This window comes from Ambystoma mexicanum, chromosome 1p (genome assembly GCF_040938575.1).
Source record: "Ambystoma mexicanum isolate Mex_15411 chromosome 1p, UKY_AmexF1_1, whole genome shotgun sequence".
Lineage (NCBI taxonomy): Eukaryota > Metazoa > Chordata > Amphibia > Caudata > Ambystomatidae > Ambystoma > Ambystoma mexicanum.
The window spans coordinates 277032643-277049709 of NC_090921.1; the positions used below are offsets into that span (position 1 = coordinate 277032643).

Sequence of the window (17067 nt, forward strand, 5' to 3'; positions counted from 1 at the left end):
TTGCATACACTCTAGAATCATGGTGTAATTTAGTTCTTTTCCATTTGCTTAAAGTTGTTTGGGGCCTTGATTTTAATCCTACAGAAGGCTGAGGTCTTCCCTGGCCAAGATGGAGAGAGGAAACAGGACTCCTGATTGGATGAAGGTTAAACAAAGGACTAGGCTGAGTATTCGAAAATGTCTTTCATTGAGATTTGTCCTAAGAGTAGGTCTGTTAGTTTGAGCTCCAGCCTTTAAGCCTGAGAACAGATCTGGGAAGAAGAACTTTGTTGTAAGAAGATGACCAAGGCTTCATTCTAATTTCGCAGGAAGAACCGAGGTTGTCACTTCAACTAAAAGCTATGTTGTTCTGAGCAAATACAGTAAAGAAACTAACTTCCAGTTTAAATTAGAATTGTTTAAAAAGTAATTGCCTTTAGGAAAGTTAATTAAATGTGGCGTTAGATTCTTTGTGGGTTAGTTGGCTTTCTAGAAAGCTAGCTTTGACTGCTTCTGCGTGTGTTCTGGCAACTGTCTTCCAAGCAATTCCATTACACTGTTTACGTATTTGCAAACTAACTTCTGTATGCTATCTACATAGCCGCAGGAGAATAAATTTACAGACATGCTGCTTTTTTTTTCTTTTTTTCCTGGCGCTGTCTTGTCATTTCACTTCTCGACAAGCAAGAGTGTCCAGGTGTTGCGTTTGTTTCCACTAATATTGTTGATGGTAGAGTAGGGTGTTCCCTGTCGGACGCTGGGAATCGTTATGGCGAGCTAAGCAAGGACCCCCAAGGCAGTCGGAAGCTTCTGGAGAGGTGAGATGTGCAGCATCGCAAGTGGAGGTTAATGCGACATGCAGCGTTGCAGGGAGAAGGTGTCCAGTCTCTGTAGGCAGAATTGTGCAGGAGTGCGGATGCAGTAAAATTAAGTTTCTGAAAAGTGAATCTTCTCTTATTAGGATAAATATTTAAACTTTTATCTACTGTAGGTAGTGCAAGTAGGAGTGGCGTTTAATAGTTAAGGAATTCTTAGTAACTCACTGGAGTGGTTCTATTCTCAGGCATAATAAAATAGGCATCAGTCTTTTGGGATATTTAAACTTTAGTTAAATAATGAGTTGAGTTATAGACTGGAAAGGGAAATGTCCTCAGTTTAGGAGTTTGGTAGCCAAGTAAAGAAGTGAGTTTTGTTGACAGTTTGAGTGAACTCTGTAAAAATCAAATGTCTTTGATGCAGAGGTTTGGAGGTAAAGAACCGTTTCTGTATGAGATTCAGCAGTCATGCTACGAAGAGTTCAGGTAGCAGAGACGTAAGAATTTCCAAGACAAAAGGAAAACTTCCTCTGAGCTTTTAGCAGAGGAATCTCCGGTATTGTCTGTCTTCCGAGAGGCATATGTTTGGTGGTGGTTGATACTCCTTGGTTTGTTCTTTTTCACCCCCTGAAGATATGCTTTCCAAGTGGAGGAACCAGAATCTGATTTTTTTTTATCCACTTCCCCTTTCCCTCAGAGGTGTTTCAAACTCATCTGAGTTTTCAGTTTAGTTGAGAGCGTAACCCTTTTGTGGGTTTGTAGGTTCCAGCATCTCCTTAGGAACTTCAGGGACAGGAGCTGACGGTCACAAAGGATAAACTGTGTTGCACTAAACACAGTCAAAACAAATTATGATCGCGCCCAACAACCTCCATCACAACAGCACAGACCATATCCTCCCGAAATGGGAAACGGACGTTTTAATAATTATTATAATTGGTTATTTATGACAAGCTTAAGAGCAAGAGGTTTCTAAGCGTGGACCCGGGGATTGAACCTCTGTTGCTGTGCGCCGTCTTGCTTCCAAGACGAGCGCGTTGCCCCTGAGCAATCCTCCTGAGACCTGAAGTATCTAAAGTAGTTACAAATCTGAGAATATTGATGGTCAATGACCTAAACCAAGAACCCTGTGTCAATGTAGTAGTGAAGAAATGCGTATTCCATCTATGCACAAATGGATACTACTTGCTCATCTTCCCACACAGAAAAAACAGGCTGTTTTTCAACCACAAAAAGCAAACCACAGAAGCACGCAACCTCAATATGAAGAGGTACACCATGAATTATGAGCTGCCACTAGCGACTCCATGGACAAGTCAACCAAACTGGGTAATTTCAAAGAAAGAAAATTTAATCTCACTGACCCACCACATATGGAATTTCAATATTAACACAATTGAGTGACACAGCATTGGCATAAGGGTCTTCCCCTTCATATGACTAACCCTACATGTGTGCAAAATCCTGTGCCCTCCCAACCACACCTAGGACAGAGGGAATCTGAAGAACCACCGAAGTGCCTGTCCATGAATGGAGCAGTCCTGTGCCTGCCTGTAGCGTGATCAATTTTATAGTGGGAATGTATAGATGCTAAGTATATGAACCTATATCGGCCCACTTGCTAGAAGAAAAGGTACAATAAAGTTCATGCTCCCACTCAATGTCTTGCCTCATCTTCCCCCATGTGATTCTGACATCTGAACTTAAGTATACCACCCTACAGCCATCAGCACTCGATCGATTGCAATAGTGTATAGGATCATGTCTATTGTAGGTGCTCCATACTCTCAACTATGAAATGTGCCACGACTATGGTAATACTTCAAGTTCGGATGGCCCAGTACCCATTTACTCTTTAAAGGCCTCGCGCATTGCAGGATCCCTCTGTGAACAGATTTCCCATTCTGATGATCTCTGCTAAACTCCCAAGCACTCTTGGCGACACTCTATACCAACATGAAATTACCTGGCCTGAGAACCAGAGAATTGGAAAAGAGCTTGGGCTGCCAGAAAGTATAGCTCCATGTCCAGCGCTGCCATTCCACTCTTAAAGGTTTCACCAATACCTTTTTCAAGCTAATTTGCGGTCCAACACCAGCCTTATCCAAAAGCGTGTACAATTTATCAAATAGTTTCCTGCTAGGTCACCTTCATATATTCTGGAAAATGTTATTTATTTAGGTACTTGGTTTGACAATCAAACCTTTTCACCATTGAAAAACATCATCGATCTCAAAACAAGCTATGTCACAAAGATGGTGGTAAAGAGGAGAAAAAAATGAGTTTTATCGCTTGCCAGGGCAGGAGGAATTCCCTTTAGATTTGACTTTAGTTATTTACCCAGGCCATGTAATGGCTGCTAGCCAACTCCCCCCAACTTCGGCGCACCATTCCCTCTGCCTGGCATTCACTTAATGTCCCTTGGAGGCCAAATCGGTCCTTTCGTCCCTCCAAGATTTCGATTAGTGGTTTTTAGAAAAGCTAGCCGAGCCAGTGTCAAAGATAATTTTACGTCCAAGTCATCAGGTTCCACCAAGCAGCAGTGTCCAATGTTCTGAGCTCCAAAATGAACGTACCCAGTATACGGGTGTGATCGTCCCTTAAGACTTAGCAATGTAGAACTAGATGAAAAAGAGTTTCTTTGTAACAGCCACACAGCCTACACAAGAAGTTCTGATCCTCTTGCAGCTACCTGACCTCTGTAATTTCCTTAATTGGGATTAAGTTCAATCGTAAGTGCATGAACTGGCAACGGAGCGTGGCACTTGGACATTTGTTCAGGTAGGCTGGCAGACTACCCCTCGCCCTTACTTCAGGAATTGGCTTACCATAGGTTCTGCATTTATTCTTTGCCTCCAAGGAGTTGTTTCAATCAGGGTCCATCAATTTGCGATTTCACTAGTGTAGGATATTTTAGCAAATCATCTTGGCTGGCATGTACGCTTGTCAAGTGAGAAGTGTAGACCATACTCCATTGATCTAGTAGGGGTTCAGTCTTTCCAGCGAAGGCCTCATGCAGCACGCCAAAGTCGCCTTCTCCTTCAACCTTGAGGCATTTGCTGAGAAAAGCCAGGGCCTTCCAGACCACAACCATATGAAGTGAGTTAGGGCCATGCTCTATTCTTATAGCCTGTAACGGTGTAGATTTGGGTAGATAGCGGACGTGTCTCTAAAATAACCCTTCAAGCCGTGGCCAAAGATTGTAGAATAACGCCAATGCTGCTTCCGATCCGTAGGTCAGAATTGGCTTTTACTTTTTTACAGTAAAAGTCAATCACAGGTGTCATTCTGAATTTGCAATATCGAGTCAAGATCGATCTAGCCTGAGCCGCCAGGTTCTTCGTCTTACTGTACAGGCTTTTCTCTTGGAACATATTAGTTTGGCTATTACTGAGGCTCACGCCAAGGTATGTCGGAGAAGCAACCTCCAAAATGTTTTCACCTCTCACAAATTGGGCATTGTGGTTGTTTTTCTTTCCTGACCTACCACCCAAGGTCAGAATTCTGGATTTATTCACATTGATCTTTAGGCCATTGCTTTGATGTATAGTTCTAACACATTAAGTTGGCGTTGTAAGCCAACCTGGGTCTGGTCCATCAAGATCAAGTTGTCCGCGTAGAGCAGTCTATTCAAAGATTCGCCTTCCCAAGTTGGTGGGAAGCATCTTATATTTGAGAACGCCATATTGATATCAGAGATGAATAAATTGAAGATTGCAGGTGCCAGCCTACACCTGTGCTTAAGTCCTTTTTCTGTAGGAATGGGTTCGGACAGATTTCCTATGTTGTCCAGTCTGAGATGGAAGTGCCGGTGTATAGTGCCTTTATCAGTGCTAATATATTTGTAGGACATTCCCACTGCACCAACTTTCCCCAGAGCATGCCTCTGTACACCAAATGAAATGCTTGGGCAAGGTCAATCGACGCCAAATAAATTGTAATTGTTTTCTTGGCCTGAGCCCTCGTCTTCAGCAAATTTATTAGAAATGGGTTTATTCCCGTGCCAATGCCTCTCACAAACCCTGCTTGCCAGATGTCTCGATTTGCTAACCCGCTCCAGTCTGTCAAGTTTTTGGAATAATTGCTGAAAGAGTTTTCCGATAACATCCAAAAGAGAGAGAGGCCTGTAATTCCTCGGGTTAGACCAATCGCCCTTTTTAAAGATCGGCACAATGATAGAATGTGTCCATGACATGGGTATTCTCTTGGTTTTCTTGATTTGGTGGAATAATTCCTCAATGAAGGAGGCCCACTTTTCCAGATGATTCTTTAACATTTGGTTGGAGATGCCATCTGGTCCTGCCGCCCTAGATGTACTAGCCGATTTTGATCAAGGTCAGAATTTCTTCGTTGGCTATATTCAGGGCCCGTTCTTCCTGGGGTTTGATAGTTGGCAGCTGAACAACATTTCCAGAAGTGCATACAGTGATTTAAAATGAGTGAGCCAAACGTAGCTAATGAAGGCAACTGAGGGTTGTGCATGGCATTGAAGAGTTTCCATACCTCAGCAGTATTCTTCGATGCAATATGCTTCAGCATTTTTTTGGCATTTCTATGTAGCAGCAGGTGTTTATACGAGATGAATCCATTTTTAAAAGTTTGCTTCAGTTGTTTAATTGCTGTTTTTTTTGTTTTGGGCGATCTACTTTTCCCTAGCTGCCTTACTTGTTTCTTTAGTGATGATTTCCTATTGGCCACTCCTGCATCAAAACAATGTCGTCTCTTGAACGCCACCTTTATCCCCCCCTAGGTTTTCTTTCCGAAATAGGATAGGACTGTTGTGTATTCCACCGGTTGAGAGCCTCCCTTCCGAGCTGTTATTATATTCGTTATATTCTCAATGAGAATTTTTAGTACAGAAAGGCCTACATTTATGGCGATATTCTGACTCCTTTGACTGAGCTTGACTGGTCCATTGCCCAGAAGTGATCCTCAAGATATTGTGGTCACTCAAGTTTGTCTCCACAACCTCCATAGATGTTCATTTTTTCACCAAAGACTTTGTTCATGAATAATTATCTAGGAACTTAGTGTCCAGTCCTTGCTTCCATGTCGGTAGCGGTGGGATGTCCCCAAGCAATTGTCCGATTACCAGTCTTACGTTACGAGCTGCCAGCTCCTGGTGCCACCTCAGACTCCTTACCACCGCTGGTGGTGCAGACAGCGGGAGCTCGTTGATCAGGTCTCCGGATACTTCAAGAAATTCAAGTCACCAGATAGTATGGTGTCTGGGTTATGCCATTTTTCTTGAGTGTTGTCTATCAAGCCCAAGGCTTGATTCTCAAATGAAAAGGCCACTGGCGATGAGTAGTTCCAATAAAGGTTCAAAATCATAATTATTCTAGATGATCCCTCCAGTGCATCATCTAGTTGTAAGATCAGGGCTTGGATTAGAGGCGTCGGATTAATGGTCTCAAAAATCTTTAGACCCCTCATGTGCTTGATTGCGGTAAGGAGGCCTGCCATTGGCCTACCTTTCGGACCTTTAATTGCAGGATTCAAATAGACGGTGAAGCCGTCCAAAACTGGTGGACCTCTCAACCAGGTCTACAGCAGGAAGACCAAGTCATATTGGGCAAAGTCCATATCTCCCCCTTCTAAATGAATAACGAAATCCCCTAGTGTTCCAATCACAAGAGCGGAGTATCACAAGCAGCTATTTTCTTGCAGCATTATTGTCTAGAAGTTTTGGGTACCAGTACCCCTGCTAGCCAACTCGGTCATCCCCCAAATTACCTCGGGTACTGGACTCTTTATGACTCCTGTTACCTCGCAGCGGATGATAACCATCCACTGTAATTTAAATCCCAAGGTTTTTCCTACCGGTTGGCCGAGGACTGTTGTTCTGTTGGTAGTTTTTCCAAATGTTCTTGAGTGACTCAGGGTCTGTTTTATTCATTGACGGTCTATACCTTTTCAGAGGTTACTTGAGCCGATTCATTTTGATTGTATAATGTAAGAGCGAAACCCAAAGGCAAAAGCTTGGATGCTTCCCCCAAGAGCAGATTTTTAACTAGATGACAAATAAAGATCTACCGTGTCCAGACACTCTTCCTCTGGAAACTCAATTAAAAAAAATCACCAGTCTCTATTGGCTTGTGCTGGAATACAATGGAGAAGTCTCAAAACATTTGACCAATTCAGAATAGGGTCATCATTGATTCTTAGAACCCTTTGCAGAAGGAACCTATACGTCTCTGTTCCTGTATACTTGATTTACTCTGTTTCCTTTTCTTAGAGTGAGTCTGAGCGGAAGGATCTTTCTTAGCACCCTTTCCTGGTAGTTGTTTATTGATCAGGAACATCATTCTTTCCCCTAAAGTTTTAAAGGTTGAAATCGGGTCACTCTTGAAGATCGTGTATTAATATAGTGACGTGAGCCTCTAGGCTCCGAGTCATGAGTGTCCCCCTCCATTTGCTTCAGGAGTCCCTTTCTGTAGATGAACTGTCCTTTTTTTTATTGGGCTCCTCTTCCAGGTCTGACAGGTTTTCCCTGTCTTCATCAATACCCAGGGACTTGCCTCCAGATTGTTGTACAAAGAACTGGTCATCAAACATTTTGTTTGACTATCCTGTCTGGGGCAGTGAATCTATCACTACCCTATGTATTTCGTCAAGGTATTCCACATCAGAATCGGAGTATGTTGAAAGATTAATTAAATCCATTCTGTCCTCATCGTCGGGTTGTTGTTCCATCCGACCAGAATCCTGAGGAGGTATTTCAGGGAGGCGCACTGATAATACTACAGCAGGTGTATAATCCTTTGGGGGAGGAGCTCCCCGAAAGGTCTCGGTATTGGTGACTGCGAGGGCCAGGTTCCTAAATTGAAATGGTACACAGAGGATTTTACTGACCAAGGCTTTAATTTCAGCTTCTTCTTATCAGACGGCTTTAATTTAATATTCTGGAAATAAATTAGTTTGGTAGCAATCGCATTTTGATAGAAACTCTACCATACAGGGACATAGGACGGTTCACAGAAGTACTTTTCTGAGGAGTAGAGAAGGTTTAATGGTAACACAAAATCTAGTTCAAATAACTCAATTTAACTCTTAACAACTTTGTCTCTACAAAGTATCACCAGAAACAAGGTACCAGTGTGGCGTAAAATGTGTACTAGTAATTGGTAACTGTGAACGGGTCAGAGGCTTAACCTTGTCACGGGGAACAACGACCCCTCCCATCCTGGGGTAGGAAATGCCAGATTCCATCCTACCCCATAGGTGGGGGAAGGAGCAGCCCCATCCCTGAAAACATCACCCCCTCCCCCTGAATATACGTTGATTGTGATGATCAGTTGCACTTTTGATCATTGAATGCCATGCACCTTCCATTCTGGCAGGCAATCTTTCTTTCATTTTAGAACTATCTGGACCAGAATAGACTTCCAGACCGAATGAGTTCATCAGACCACAGAAGAAAACGAAACTAAAAAGCTGGAGCCTGTCAGGCGAGTGGGCGGAGAGGCAGTCTGGAACTAGCGGAGTGATGACCGAATATCCAGCAGGGTCCATTACAGACTGTTTAATCTACCATGGAACAAAAGGGTGTGTGGCTAAGAGGATGGTTTTGTGCCTGTACCATGCAGCAACCTAATCCCCCGGGAAAACGTCAGCCTCAGGTTGGGCCTTGGAATCAGATGGAGTTCATAGCCAATGTGAGTGGGGAGAGAAACACCAAGAAGACTGGTATAAAAGCTGATGAAAGCTGCAGTGTGTGTGGCATGTTTGGGTGCGGTTCGGTGTGTGCAGATGGACCAAGAGACAAAGAGGCTGGAACATGGACCAGAGTGCTGGGGAGTCTGGCCAGTTGAATATGGGTGCAGGTGAGATTTCTTTTCAGGGGGCATTGTATTTAGTTTAAATGGCTTGGATTGTGAACATAAATGGGGGCATTAATTGTAGTGGGGGGCTGTAGTAGATGGGCAGTGTGAATGTGTATTGAGGAAATGGAGGGCTTGGGGGAGTGAGTGGAGTAGTGAAAGGTATAGACTGGAGAAGGGTTGAGAGTAGGAAGGCATAGGAGGAAGCAAGGAGCTAGAGTTGGGTACGAGGGTTGGTGAGACGGAGAAAGAAATAGCTTGGAGGAGAGGAGATTTGTGGGGGGGTGGTACAGTTAGTTTCGTTTTTCTTTAGTGCTAACCTGACCTGACTAAATTTTTCTATGTATAGTAGCAATTGATGAACTGCTAATTAAACTAAGCTATATACAAGTGCTAGTCTCTCTGAGGAATATCACTGTGGCCTTCACTTATCTGTTGCTGAAGTGTCTCTGAACTGAATGAAACTTCTCTGGACTGCTTGGCTTTTCATTCTATCTGCTGCTTGAAGATGTTCTATAACTATTCTTAATTCCCTGCTGAGCTTTCAAAACTGTGACCTACTTGAACTATAGTCTGGATGAAAGGCAGTTAGAATTGTGATAAAGATTCCAAACTACCTCCTGGTTTCCTTCACCCTATCTGCTGTGTGAATTTCCACCATCTTGGAAAGGAACTGGCCCACCTACCTGCATATATCTAGTTAATTGAAGAAACAACTTGCCAATCCCCATTGCACACACTTATTCCCTACTCCCTATTCCTATGTTCTTTTCTCAACTATAGCTCCTCTGAACTACCCTTGCCAATAGTTCAGCCTGAACCGGACGGTGGTGGAGAGAGGCGATATAAAGAGACCTAAGATTAGGTTCAATGGGAGTGGAAGGGAGAGTGATCGTCGGAGTGGCTGTGGCTTCATTCTTGAAGACTGACTTTTGGGACGAACTAGAGTTGGGTACCTCTTAGGAGGGGGAGAAGACTTGCCTTTAGGACATCCCATGGATAGAGAGGCTACTTTAGATAGTAGAGGTTACCTATCTCCAGTGTTGACATTGCCCCTGGGTGTCAGGGAAGCCTGGGCTAGGGTGGAGGGACCAGCTAGAAGTTCCTTTAGTCACCTTTTTTAATTGTTTATTTTAATCAAAACAATGTTCTTTCAACATAATATACAAAAGGGAAGATTATAATTTCAGATATAAAATATCATTAGTATAAAATCATAATAGTATCACCTTATAGTTTGATTCCTTTAAAAACAAACAATTCATCTATCTTTAACCAAACCTACTTCATCTAGCATTCTTATGACTGAAGCATCCACATTTCAAAATCTCCTCCATCTCTTCAAATATTATTGTGACAAAGGAAGACCTCCACTGAACTTCGACCAAATCAGTGCATGCTTTAAATGGAAAGCTCACACACTCGATATCCTGGGTAGAGATTTTCTCCAGAGTTAAAATATGCCTCAATAATTTTAAAATATTTGCACGATTTAAGATGCTGCAGTCTCTACCTCTCATGTCCCCTCCCAGGCCCTCTGCACAGCCCTGGCTTCTCATTTCATCTCTAAAACTCAGGACATCCTGTCCTCTCTCTCTTCCTCTCCTCCTCCTCCCTTTACTCCCCTCTCTTTCTCTGGCCCTTCTGTGGCCACCTCTCCTCCCTCCTTCTCTGCCTTTCTCCTGTTCTCCCCAGGCGAGGTTTCTATACAAAACTGATCTATAAATGTCTCGTCGAAACAGGTTCTGCCATGTTCCGCTAAAACTATCAAGGACCACATTGACACCCTGGCTCCTCCTTTGGCTGACTTCTGCAACCATTCCTTTGCCACAGGAGTCTTCCCTTCCCCCCTGAAGCACTCCCTTATGCACTCTCTTCTTAAGAAACCCATAGCCGACCCCTCCTGCCCTGCTAACTACCGCCCAATCTCCATCACTCCTTTCCTGGGCAAACTCCTGGAAAACCTGGCCATCTCCCAGCTTAATCTTCACACTGAATTGGTTGGTTGTCTCCATGACCATCAGTCTGACTTCAGAGCTGCCAGAAGCACAAACTGCTCTCCTGAACATCTGTGAAGACCTGCTGTCCAACATTGACTCCAATACCCCATGTATCCTCATCTTACTTGATCTCTCATCTGCCTTTGACACGGTCAACCATGCCATCCTGCTCAACCGTCTCCGTGATAACCTCGGTATCACCGATCGGGCCCTGGCTTGGTTGACCCATTTCCTCTCCAATCGACCCTCCCCAGGTTCAATTTGGGTCCTTCCTCTCCTCTATCTGTGGTGTTCCACAGGGGTCTAACCTCTCTCCCTGGCTGTCTGTCCAATACCTGTCACTTCTTGCCCACCACATTGCCGCTCTCTGGCCCAATTTTCAGTGCTATGCGGATGACACACAGCTCATTTTCAGGCTCCCTTCTGCCACCTCTTCTCTCATCTTTTACTGTCCGCTATCGAGGTGTGGTGTGCCGCCCACAATCTCTGCCTTAATGGCAGTAAGACTGATATTCTCCTCATCGGCACACCTGCTCCCTCCTTTCCTATCGCTCTCTGGCCGGCCTCTTGGATCTCTTCCTTCTCCCACCTGTGAGGCTAAAAACTTCAGGGTTCCTTTTCCTTTCCGCTCCTTCCCCCAGAAGCTCACTGTCTAGAGAGCTCTAGTTCTCTCTATGCTGGACTACTGCAACAGCCGCATTCTAAATCTGCCTGCTTCTACTCTCCGAAACTCATCCAGATCAGGACTGCGAGACTTGTCCTTGGCCTCAAGCCCAGGGATCGTATCTCTCCAGGACTGAAATATCTGCCATGGCTCCCAGCGGCTGCGAGGATTACGTTCAAAACCCTGTGCATTGTCCACAAGGCCTTCTGGGGCCTGGAGCCTCAATACCTCCAAATCTCTCTTCCTAAATATCTTCCTTCTCAAGCTCTTTGACCCGGAGGGAGTTGGAGGCGGATGAGCAGTCGCTTCTCCAAGTAATGAGTTGGAGGGTAGATCTTTCCTCGGCTGGGGCCTCCCTCTGGAACAGCCTCCCTGAAACTTGAGGAGAACCATCTCTGGTTCCGGAAGCACCTCAAGACCTCCCTTTGCTTCTTCTTTCTCTCCTCTTGCCTGCTGAGCTCCTGACTGAATCTGCACTGGTCACCTGGCTACCCTCTGATCCCGGGCCCAGGTCCCCTCCCCCGCCAGCTGCACAAATGCACTGCCTCCCGTGCAACCCCTGCACTTGAGGGCTGTTTCTGTATCCCTACAGCCCTCACCAGCTCTAGACACTTGTTGATGTCTGCACTTACCCAGATACCCATGGGTTTGGTGTGCTATATAAGCAAATAAACGAATGTCCTGCAATTGCCACTAGCTGAGCGCACTTTTACATATTATTTTATTTATTTTATGTATTTTTTCTGTTGATCCTATGTATTGCACTGCACCCTCCCCGTTACCCCCATGCACTTACCCTTTCCCCTTCTCCTGCGCGTGCACGCTATCAATGTCACCTGGCCTAGTAAGATCATTGTCTTTGTCTTCCCTCTGTTCCCCCTCCCATGCCTCGTCGCACCTTGGAACTCTTGTGTATAGGCGCGTTATAAATGCCATATCATATCATGACAACCAATTTATATTGGGGCCGATCCCTGCCTCCTCTGTCACTCATTTTGGAGATTCTCCTCCCTGTTTGTTTAAATAGACTTTTTTCCATTTATGCTCTTCCGATTTCCCTCACCCACACCTGGTCAACTATCTCCTTGCAAGCCAAACAACTTGAGTCTATCCCCCTAATCATTCTCTTGAGCTTGGAATTGTGAGTGCCTTACAGTATGAGTTGATCTGTCTATCGGATGCTTTTGGGGGACCTGAACGTGTTGAGGGCGGTCCCGCTTATTTACCATTTGGAGCCAACTGTTCAGAGGAGTCCATTTCACTGTACTCAATGTTGGGTATTAAAGATAGAGGCTCAACTTTCTTTTGCTGATGTTAGTGGGGACTTTTGTGTACTATCCATTTGGGATATAGCCACGGGCACTACACCTCTAATCAAGTTAGCTGGATCCTTACTCGGCTAGTCATTAGCCACTTGTGTTTGCAGAGCCTTCCACATTTCTGCCTAGCCTATAAGTGGCTCTATCATTACTTGCTCCTGTAGTTTGTGTAGCAATAGTGGTGGTGGACTAAGCCCTACCTATTCCTCCAGTCCTGGGGTTGGTGCAATCTAGGGATGACCTCTGTCTTACTTCAGTGGGCTTCAGAAGCTGATTGTTCACTTCTCCAGCCCTACCTGATACCGCTGAGTCCCTAACTGCTCAGTCAGTTACATTTATTAGGGGTGATGACTGAATACCCACATCTATCCTAGTTAATTGAGTATTTTCCAGGCACATCACTGAATCTTGTAGGCTAACTGTGGATTTAGTTGGAATACTGATAGCAGTTTAATCTGCTTTCATGTTATTTCCACTATCAGTTTCAACTTCTTCGTCTGAAACATGTAAATTACAGACACATTTCCTTGAATTATTTCTTAATTGGTTCCTCCTACCATTTTTACGTTTTTTAAGATGCTGGTTTAGAGCATTTTTCCATTTGGACCATTTCACTACTACCATTGTTCCCTTCTAGTACAACCTCTCTTATGGTGAAATCGATTCCGGCAGGTCCCACTTGCTTGTCCTACTTTATTGGGACAGTCTGTTTGGAAGCCAAGGCCCAGTTACTCAGTATGTCAATCTTAACACGGACAAGATGAGCGTATGGGCCTTGACTTCATCCCTGATGTCTCATAGTTCCACCGATGCACTTAGGATTGAATTTAGTGCCGAAATAGATGGTGATGTTAGTTTAATATCATCCTCTGCTTACCTAAGTGTGTGATTAAGTATTTTTTGACCTCTGGAATCTGGTCCTTGCGCAATATTACTTGTGGAAAATAGCTCTAATAGCTGCGACGGGCAACCTGGTGTGAGGACACTCTCAACCAATGAGGCCTTGCCTTCCGACCTCTCTACGTTATTTGGCTTATACAAGAGCTTGTTGTGATTACTATCATTATTTAATTACTCATCAGAGCTGATGCATCCCATAGCACCCACTCCCTCCAGAATGCTAATGTCTGTTAAATTCCCCAGTTCGTTATTGCACATGCGGTGTGAGGTTCTGAGCGTCTATTTTCTGTACTAGATCCAGCAGAGGGGTGAAAGTCAGGGTATTACCCAAATTGATTGAAAACATTTGATTGAAGGGTAGTTAATTAATACCATTAGTTCAAATGTTTTCGATTCATTTGGTTAAGAAATGACTGAACATGAAAAGCGGGGGTTTACCCCGCTCTACATGTTGGGTATCTTCGGCCTCAGGGATTGCGGCGTTGTCCTATGCATCCTTAACATTGGGGGCGAAGGGCAAATTGCTCAGGCCCCCGTTTTTAATTAACGGTCAAAACGGGGGCCTGAGCAGTTTCACTGCAGGAAGTCTACCCGCGAACAAAAGTCGGTGATCTTATGATCCTTGACCAGAGTCGCAACTTGGAAAAAAGGAAGTTTTGCTATTTTTGAGATTTTGTCACCCTTTATGTGCCCTGTTTGGGCTGAAGGTGTCTCCCTTGTGCTTGTTGACACCTGACTGTCAAACTCAGAGACCAACATAGCCAAATCAGTGCGAAAGGTACATACCAAATCATCTTCGACCTGTGCCTGGTCGATTGTACCATCTACCGATGATTTACCATCTGCTGGTATATACCCTTTGTCTGTTCGGTGCTTCCATTTTTTACCAACACTCTTTTTAACCTGTTTAATGTATGCAGATGCAGCTGGAGGTTCCACTTGCATACCAGCTGCTTGTTTCTAGTTATGTCCGGTGACCTATTTAATGAGCTCAGTGACCGTCAGCGAGCAAGATTGACTACACAAATCAAGTAAAAATAAAATAAAATGTCACACTCGGCTGAAACCAGTAATAAAAATCCTTTACAGATTCAGATACTATGCCTCACAAAGAACTCCAAGGCAATCAAGCCCACAGTTATTCTTTGGATTTCGATGTTACTTGTTCTTCATAGGAAAAGCGGCGATGGTTCAAAACAAGTGCCTTCAACTACCAGGATCAAAGGCTTGCACCTAATAGAGAGCTCAAAGGTGGCCAGGCTCGCAGACATCCTCGAGTCTAGTCCCTAATAGAGAGCTCAAAGGCACACATGCTCGCAGGCACCATCTAGTCCCCAATATAGAGCTCAAAGGCGTACAGGCCCGTATGCACCCTCTAGTCCCCAATAGAGAGCTCAAAGGCGCACAGGCCCGCAGGCACCCTCTTGTCCGGATAAATGACAATAAGCAGCCCACCGTTAGAAAACAGTCTTACGTAGAACGCTGACGTTTTCCCTTTAGAGGGCTCAGACACACACACACACACGCTCGCAGACACTCTAAACTTTAATCAGTAAATCCCAAAAAAGAACAGGTCACTGGAGTATCTACTGCCCTTTGAGAGTTCAAAGGCAGACGGGCCGCAGTCGCTCTTTCTAGATTCGTATTCACTAAATGCTAGCAGACCGTCCGAGACAATGTGGCAGTCTTCCAAAAGCGCAAAATATTTCTTTTTTAAAAAATGTTTTTTGCCTTTAGAAAGTTCCCAGGCCACAGGCCCGCAGTTACAAAAGCTCAGTTACATTCCTCTGTATTTATGAATACTGTTAGTAAGCACAGCAGATCACAAGTCAAAGGGCACAGCTTCACGGTGCTTACTTCTCTACGGAGAGTTGCAGACCCCAAACCATCAGTGTGCCCATTCTTACCCGAGTCTATTCACTTTTCACTTCTGCAAAAGCACCGGGCAAGCAGAAATGTTGCTGCCACACTGGCTCGGGTTTCTCAGGAGTAAGGAAGGTTCAGCCAAGCAGCTATAGATGCATTTGAAGTAGCGTGGTAGAGCTAGAAAACAGACTCCGAAAATCGTCGCACTTCGCCCGGCTGCAGAGAAAATGTCGCAGTGCATCACCAAACACGCTATGCATCCGGAAGCTATAACACCACTGCACTACAACCACCCAAGAAAGCTGCAATAACCAAAATGAACATAAAAACCTTGAATCATCAATATCTGTGATTTGGCTTAGGCGTCGTTTTAAAAAGAAATATGCTGGGAGGCACCCAACATTTGCCCTTGCCATACTTCTGTACGGGGCAGGTATGTCATTATCCTGATTACTCGGTGAGATATCAAATATTTAAATGACACCTTTAATATTGAGGTGTTGAATGCATCCAAGGATGTGCACGTTTTAGATGTGGGCAGGGGAGAGGCGGCATTGACAAGCAACCAATTTAATTTTATCTGCACACAGCAGATCTTCCAAAACATTCTTTATGTTCAATATGCAATGAGAAACCAGATTCAGAGGCCAGGGATACAAGAGAATCACAGTCTTACAACAGAACAAAAAAGATCCTTCAGGAAGACCTACGAGAGGAAAGAACTAAAAGTAAAGAATTGGTCAGGATTGCACAGCACCCAAGCGCTCATAGACTCAAAACTAGGCGACCATATTGGCCCATTCTTCCAATGAACTCTGATTTCAACCAATACAAAGGACACCTTTTAAGAACAAGCTCTTACCAAGGTGGGAAATGTATAAGTAATATAATTGTATGACACAGAATACGCACACTTTGCAATATAGGGGACATAAGAAAAATATTTGATTTTGTTTTTTGTCTTAACTACCGAATAATTTGTTTTTATGTTGAAAGAATAAGGTGTTTGAAGGAGAGCCGTTTTAAAGGTCGGGAGATACACAAGGGGGGCGTCCTGTCGTCAACCTAAACAGTTTATATTCCGTTCATATAAACATTACAATGTTTTGTCATGTTAGACACTTGGAGTTACTTCTGTGTGTCATTTTAGCTTTGATCAATCAAAGAGCAAAAACACATCTGTTAATTTTAGATTCATCCAGCATTTATTAGTTTGCTGTTATTCTTATTTGTCTTATTTCGAAATGTTTATGCATTTCGTTTTGTTATACAATTATTCACAATGTATCTTCTCAGAGTGATCCATCTAGTTTCCACATAAACAGTGTCGTGATATTTGTGTTGATTGATTTATTTATAGAGCGCTTTACACCAAGGCGCTGTACAATGGAACAACAAACCTTAACCTCCAGTGACTTGTGAGTGTAAAATAATTATACATAAATTAATCAATGTCACATTTCAGCAATCTGTAACAAATCATACAATTGCAACGCCGGGCAAAAAAAGGGGGGTGGCCTAATGGTAGGTCTACGTCTAGATCTCAATCAATAGTTTGAATTCAGGGGACAATATGTGCACAGAAAGTGCTGTATTCCCAAGACGTTTCGGCATGTAGGTTGCGTGGCCGCCTTATGGGGACTGCAATAGGTCTCTCTAAAGGAGGGACATATAAAAAAAACTAAATTAGTAATAGTAGGT

The 17067-nt window shown here is 43.9% G+C and overlaps 1 protein-coding gene and 1 long non-coding RNA gene across 9 annotated transcripts in view; one reads left to right on the top strand and one right to left on the bottom strand.

Moving 5' to 3' along the window:
- The window catches only part of LOC138568935 (uncharacterized), a 352395-nt gene extending 336917 nt beyond the window's left edge, over positions 1-15478 (bottom strand). The window contains exon 1 of the long non-coding RNA XR_011303015.1: positions 15408-15478. This is a non-coding gene — a long non-coding RNA (uncharacterized lncRNA). The remainder of the gene's footprint in view (positions 1-15407) is intronic.
- The window catches only part of LOC138568884 (CTD small phosphatase-like protein 3), a 668014-nt gene that overhangs the window by 297726 nt on the left and 353221 nt on the right, over positions 1-17067 (top strand). The window lies entirely within an intron of this gene.